Source organism: the organism of the source record quoted next, unplaced genomic scaffold (genome assembly GCF_019419815.1).
Source record: "Pyrus x bretschneideri cultivar Hongxiangsu unplaced genomic scaffold, Pyrus_bretschneideri_v1 Contig98, whole genome shotgun sequence".
NCBI lineage: Eukaryota > Viridiplantae > Streptophyta > Magnoliopsida > Rosales > Rosaceae > Pyrus > Pyrus x bretschneideri.
The window spans coordinates 847,285-855,067 of record NW_025999840.1 but is presented as its reverse complement, the minus strand read 5'-3'; positions in this window follow the sequence as shown (position 1 = coordinate 855,067).

Sequence of the window (7,783 nt, the reverse complement as noted above, 5' to 3'; positions counted from 1 at the left end):
TCTAGAAGCAGGAGGCGTCGAAGCGGAAGGCATAGATGCGGGAGGCATAGAAGCGGGAGGCATCGGAGCAGGAGGCATCGGAGCTAGAGCATTCCAGGCCCCAATACTTGGCCAAACGCTGGACGAGCCAGGAAAAATATGCCTCTGGAAGTAAGCCGAAAGCCTTTGACGGTCAGTTTGACGGTCACTTTGCATCCGACCATTGGATTCTTGTAGCTCATCAAGCTTCCTCTTCATACCCGTCGAATAGTTGTTGGCAAGCACGTGCAAACTTCTATTCTCGTACTTAAGCAGTTTGATCTCCTGCTTGAGACTTTCCACCTCTGCCATCAATGATTCCACCTGACGGGAGCGGGCAAGCAGGCGTTGGCCCATGTTGGACACAGAACTCGCACACTGAACACTAAGTGCGAGGGACTCTTGAACGGCCAACTCATCGGACCGTCCTGACAGCAGCCTACTATCTTTTGGAGTGAGGAGGTTTTTAGCTACTATTGTAGCTGTTGTGGCGTCCTGCATCACAGAGTCTTCACCTGAAAGAGGACCGTTAGAAGAAAAAAAAGAAGGGCGCCATACATTACCTTGACGGGGCGCAACCGGATCGCTGCTAAGACTCAAATCTAAGCTAAGGTTCGATGAGTTTGCCATTTTTTTCAAAAGTGTTCAAAGAGAATGGGTGGATGAAGTTAAATTTCGAAGGGCCGGAGACGATTTTCAAGAATGGGAAATCTTCAGAGTGTGTTTGTGGCGGTGATCGATACCTCAATAAGAAGCCAAGGCGACGCGTCCACCGATTCAAAAAGCCGGAATTTCCGGCGTAATTTAGGCGACGCTTTCTCAGCTTTTCAGAAGACGTGTTCAACTTTGTCAAAAGAGTTCTTCTTTTCAGACAACACGTGGAGGCCATCATCGCAACTACACATCTGTAGCCGACAAGCGCAAAGTTCGGCGACGCTTTCTCAGCTTTTCAGAAGACGCGTGCAGCTTTGTCAAAAGGAGCCGCATCTGCACTACCACGTGTCGTTCAAAAAGCGAAGGGGCGTCGTTCAGAAAGCGAAGGGGCGTCGTTCAGAAATCGAAGGGGCGCCTGCTCAGAAATCGAAGAGGCGTGTTCAGAGATCGAAGAGGCGCCATTATTTCAAAAAGCCGGATTTGCGGGATCAAAACGTTTGTCGACAAAGGTAAAAAGTACCACCACTTGATATTATCTCTATATATGTCGACCTTCGTCTTTTATGGCAGGGCAAACCTGAAGAAAATGCCCAACTCTCCCTCACCTCTGAGGGCGCACTCCCAGCAAAGCCTTTCGAATTACTCAATTTTTTCTTCTTCCCCAAAGATGATACCAGATGTCTGGAGTACATATGACCCAGGAGGAAACAGCACAACAAATACATGTGCTGATTCATTCACCGCTTCTTCAAAAGCAAAGGTATCTCATATCATCAAGGTCAAAAGCAAAAGTATCTCATATCATGCTCTTTCCCTGTCTTTTTCTTTGTCCTTGTTCTTACTCGCATGGCAAAGTAAAAGAAGCAATCAGCCGGCACTTGGAGTCAGTCTTCCGATCTGGAGCCAACTGCCTGGAATCTATTCCTGATTGCTTACCTAGCGTTGCTCTCGAGTAGTCATCTTCAACGGTTGATACACTTCCAGAGAAGGGACCACTCCTGCAAAGATTGAACAAAGAAACAGATAAAAGGGGAAAGCTCAGGCCTCCGGGGGAGACCAAAAGAATCCTGCTGCCCAGTTCAAGAGTAGCACAAAGGAAAATCAACGATGGGAGGAACCCCTGTGGAATCAACAACATCAAGCCTCAATGAAATCAACAAGGAGAAGATGGAATGTACATTCCACAACCAGATTTGCGGCTCTAAACTCTTCTCTTTGTTATTTACATTCTGCCATGTTTAGTATGTTTAGTTGCTGTTTTTATATTTACTTTTGTTTGGTGTGATTTTAAGCTTAAAACATTGAGGACAATGTTTGATTTAAGTGTGGGGGGGGTAACTAATGTTGTTGATACAAATTCGTGAGATTTTATCACCCATAACTTCAAATGTTGTTCCTTACTGTTTTAAGGCGTTTTTAAGTTGTTTTAGAGTATTTTAGTATGTTTTGTTTTTATAACTCCGAAAATACCATAAAAATTTGAAAAAAAAATTGTTTTGAAAAGCCTAAAAAGAGTGTTTTGAGTCGTTTTTGTGTGTTTGTGTCTTAGGATACCTTCCAACACAATGACAAGGATTTGGTTTATAATTGCATGACGGTTAGAAAGAGTTATAAACATAGAGAAAAGTATGATTTACTCTTGGTATATGCTTGGTTATGGTTATAATGTATGACTTCACATGCAATCATAAAAGAAGAAAAAAATTCGTTTTTGTAACATGCTTGAAGGAAGGAACTCAAACAAACGCTACAACCCTGAGAGACTTGAGCCTATAACGTTCTTTGGAGAGTTTAATCTGTGATTTCTTGTTTTCTAAAGTCGTTGCATGATCTCATTATTCTTTGCTTGGTTACTACTTAGAAGGCGTTTCATCATATAGTTCCAAATGCTAGAACTCATGCCCATTTCATTCAAAGCATGTTATTGATTTGCATAACACATATTCAAGAAGAAGTTGTGTAGTGACCACCACCATAGCCAAATAGCCTTACTTCCCATACTTCTTATATGTTGTAAGTTTTAACCCCGTTGAGCCTTGTTTAGCCTTTATTCTTTGTTTACCCACATCACCCCTTACCTAGCTTAGAGTAGGACTTTCCTATACCCTTGTTCTTAAAGTTTAGTGAGCATGACTTAAATGAATTCCTTTTGAGTTACATTATGCAAGAAAATGAGTGTGGGGGAGTAAAAGTTTGTTCTTACGTTTATATGTATGTTTTGAGATTCAAAAGAAAAAGAAGAAAAGAAAAAAAAAAAAAAAAAAAAAAAAAAAAAAAAAAAAAAAAGAGAAAATAAGTAAGAATGAACTCACGAGCGTTGATGGTTGAAGAAAGGGTCCAAAAAGTTGAATATGGCCCTAAGTTTTGTGTGATTTTCCCTTGGGTGTTCAAAGTTGACTTCTGCGTTCTTAAGGGAATTCTAAGTGTCTAATTCAATACTTTGCTCACTATTGCTTTAAGAATGTTTGTTTATCCTTCACCTTTCATTGTTAGCCAATACCCTAGCCCCGTTACTACCCTTTGACTTCTATATTGAGTGTTATGTATTTCAATTGTGGAGTTTGAACTTGGTATGAGCTTATGGTGTCACTGGTTCTCGCGTCTAAGTAGTAGCATTCCATTCATGAGATCATATCTAAACATGCTTATTAACTCCAGAAAATGCTTTCCTTATTATAACATATGTGAGTGTTCGTCTACATGTTTACATCAATCTTCTCACATATACCTAGTGTAGGGTGTGTAGTCAGAAAATCTGTGTGAAAAACGAGAGTACATCTAGTAAGAAATTGAGGGAATTCTCTAAGGCATGTTACTACATTCAAAACATGGTTTTAAATGCTTAATTGTGAACTAGTATGTGGTGACTATGAGTAAGAATGTACTTAAGAGTAAAGATGGCTCAAATCTGTGAGAATAATGATTTTTAACTTGTCATGTGCATTGGAAGTCCCTGATACGATTGTTGGAAGGTGTAGGTTGTGTTTTGTTCTTTTTGTTTTGTTTTTCTGTTTTGCTCGAGGACTAGCAAAAGCTAAGTGTGGGGGTATTTGATAGGAGCATATTTATGCGACTTAAATGGCTTGTTCTCGTACATTTACGGTATGTTTCTTTAGTTATTTTAGTACTTTAAGCTATTTTCGTGTGTTTGTAGGTCCAAAGGGCTAAAGGAGCAAAAAGATGCATTTTGGAGACTTTTAGAGCACTTTTGGGCTAAGGACGGATAGCTTATGCTTGAAGCCAAAGTGTTGGACGAAATTGAAGACCTAATTGAAGCCAAAGTGTTGGACGAAATTGAAGACCTAATTGGAGCCAAAGTGTTGGAACCTTGTTCTCTTTAGTTTTAGGACATTTAAACCTTTCCTAATCCCAATCATCTCATTTCATACACAACACACCACAAACACATCCCTTTCTCTCTTAGCCGTGAGTCTCCCCTTATAATCCAAAAACCATCTTTCCATTTCCATCACTCCTCACTCCATTCCACACTTCCATTCCCCCAAACCAACTATCCTTAGACCTTATGCTACAATAAAGAGGAAGAGAAGAGGGCCTAAACGTTCATACAATTCAAGTTTGAGTTGTTGGAATGTTTAGGTGTTTCTTTGATTTCAATGTTTAATTTTAATTCTCTTTGTTTTGTATGAGGAACTAAACCCCCCTTTAGCTAGGGGGTGATTCGAAATATATGTTTATACTTGCAATATAATTTGATTACTTCTAATTGCGTTTCATAAGTTGTGGATTCAATTTGTTTAACCGTTTGATTGATAACTTATTTATGTATGTTTATTGAGAATGCGCGCTTAATTTTCATGCATGAATATGACGCTAGAATATAAGTGAGTTTCACCTAATAGTTATGAACTTATATTCACAAGTAGTGGAGGTTGCTTATAAACAATCGCGTTAAATGAATTCTTGGCACTAGTTTCATGCGTATTCCATAGTAACGAAGGCCTCGTCAACACTTATAGTTTTCATGATGCTTAATGATCTTTGATTGTATCTTTATTGTGCTGTTCACGTAAAGGACTTTTGGAGAATGTTGTGAATTGCGTTGCGCTAACCCATCCAATTCATTAACTTAAGGAGAACTTGACGGTTAATTTAAGCGGACCTAATTAACCCGGGGTGTTGAGTTTCATAATTTATCGAAAGACCAATTGGAAATCATTTTATTATGCAAGTGTAACATATGTGGAGATGAACCCCTTAGCTAGCATTCATCCATATTTTCATCATATTCATATTTACATTCTGCTTTAATTACAATTTGTTTATTTAGTTTAATTTCGTTCAAAACTCAATCCCCCTTTACTTTCTTATTCTTTAGTGCTTAGAATCTGTTTAGTTTATGTTTTAAAGCATTTTGAGTTTTTGGTTTGTCTTAGTGTTTTAAACTTTAGTTTTGCATTCTTTGAGTCTAGGATAGCATTTTATATTGTTTTTACGTTTTTGTGTCAGTTTCCAAGAGATTTGCAATCCCTCCTAATCCCCGGTCCAGAACGATCCCTACTTGCATACTTACTACAATTGACAAAAAGAGGGTTTAATTTGTGTGCGTATAAATCACGCATCAGCAATCAACATCTTTGCAGCCGTAGGGGTCTTGTCCACCAATGCTCCTCCCGCTGAGGCATCTAGCATTTGACGTTCAATAGGTAGAAGTCCCTCGTAAAAGTATTGTAGAAGTAGTTCCTCCTTCATTTGATGCTGTGGACATGAAGCAACAAGAGATTTAAAACGTTCATAATAAGTAGGAAAGGATTCACCTTCATCTTGTTGAATTCCACTTATCCTTTTTCGTAGGAGGATGACTCGAGAAGTTGGGAAAAACTTCTCCAAGTAAGCTCGTTTCATGCTCTCCCATGATGTGACAGTTCCGGGAGCCAATTCGTACAACCAATCTTTCGCTTTCTCTTGGAGAGAAAAGGGAAAGGCCTTCATCTTCAAGATGCTCTCATCCACGTTCACCGGAGTCATGCTCGAACAAACAACTTCGAACTCCTTTAAGTGTTTGTTTGGATCCTCCATGGACAGCCCATGGTACTTCGGAATGTGATGTAGCAAACTTGACTTCAATTCGAACTCGGCAGTCTTATCTGGAGCCGCCCTAGGATATTGAATACATAGGGGTGCGGCATTGGCCAATCCCGAAGCGGAAAGCTCCTTGATTGTTCGGTTGTCTGCTGCCATGTCTTCCACTTCTTCTTCAAATTCAGAAACGGACTCGGAACTTGCACTTGATTCACTAGGTTCCGGGTTCTTCCTCTTACGTCTCAACTCACGCTCAAAATCGTCGTCAAAGTCCAAGATATGTTCACGAATCGGATGAGAACTCCGAGTCATAAACTAGTACCTAAACAAGAAACAAAACAAGATGAAGAATCTGGAATAAAATAAAACAAACGAAAATAAAACAATCCAAGGGATTAGCAAAGTTGCTAATCCCCGGCAACGGCGCCAAAATTTGATATGAGAATTATACGCACACAAATTAAACCCTCTTTTTGTCAAATTGTAGTATATGTATAAGTAGGGATCGTTCTGGACCGGGGATTAGGAGGGATTGTTAACCACTTGGATTTGACTCAAAAACGTAAAAACACAATATAAAAAACGTTCACAAAGACTCAAAGGACTCAAAACAAGTTCGAAAGACTCAAAACTGCCTAAAAACACTAACTAGGCAGTTTCTGACCTTAAATCTAATGTTGGACGAATTTAAGATTATGGCTTGCTTCAAATGTAAAAACACAATATAAAACACTAAACTAGACTCAAAGAATGTAAAACTAAACACTTAAAACACTAAAACAAACCAAAAGACTCAAAACAGCAAGAAAACACTCAAAACTGCCTTAAAAACACAATCTGGGCAGTTTTGAACACTAGACACAACTTTGGACGAAAATTGGTTTTAACTTGACCTAAGACACTTAAAAACACAAACTAAAGTGATTTTTAACTACTATGACTCAACAAAGTAAGGGGGATTGGTTTTGGACGAATTTAAAAACAAAACAAACTTTTTAAATTAGAACAGATTGTAAAAACGAATTTGATGGAATTGAATGGATGGAAAGCTAGCTAAGGGGTTCATCTCCACACATGTTGTACTTGCATATAAAACGATTTCCAATTGCTTTTCAATAACCCATGAATTCTCAACGCCCCAGATTAACCGTGAATTGCACTAATTAACCCTCAGATCTTCCTAACGTTATTGAATTGGATGATTGCATACTACAACCCAAAGCATTCCCCACAAGTTCCCTACATGAATTGCATAATAGAGACACAAGCAAGAATCATTAAGTTCTTTGAAAACCATAAGCATTGACGAAGCACTCGTTACTATGAATTGCATGAAACTTATGCCAAGAATTTACTTAACGCAATTGAGATCATCAACTTTTACTACTTGTGAATATAATTCCATAACGATTAGGTGAAATTTCCTTATATCCTAGCATCCAATTTATGCATGATAATTAAGCGTGCACTCTCAACCAACACACACAAATCAATATAATTCACATAGATAAGTAAATTGAATTCACAACTTATGAAACGCAATTAGAAGTAATCAAATCATATTGCAAGCATAAACATGTATTTCGAATCCCCCCCCTAGCCAAGGGGGGGGTTTAGTTCCTTATACGCACAAAACAAAGAGAATTGAAATTAAACATTGAAATCAAAGGAAAAGAAACACCTAGAAATTCCAGCGACGCGAACTCGAATTGCATGAACTTCCGAGTTTCCTTCTCCTCCTCCTTGGTGCGGCAAAGGTCTAGGGACAGGTTTTAGGGCCTTAGATGTATGGATGCATGGTCGTGGAGGGATATAGTAGTGTTAGGGGAAGGGGATGGTGCGGCAAGGCTTAAAACTAAGGAGAAAGGTGTTTGGTGGCTGCGGCAAGGGTGTGGAGAAAGTTGGACGAATTTCTGGAATTAATGAATGTGTATGAGAGGTGGTGGAGTGAATGATTTAATTGGTGCAGCAAGGGGGTCTATTTATAGTGCAAAATCCCTCTCAATTAGGCAAGGAAAAGGACTAAGTGTTTGAAGATGACAAGGAATTCAAAACCCATCAGGAATAG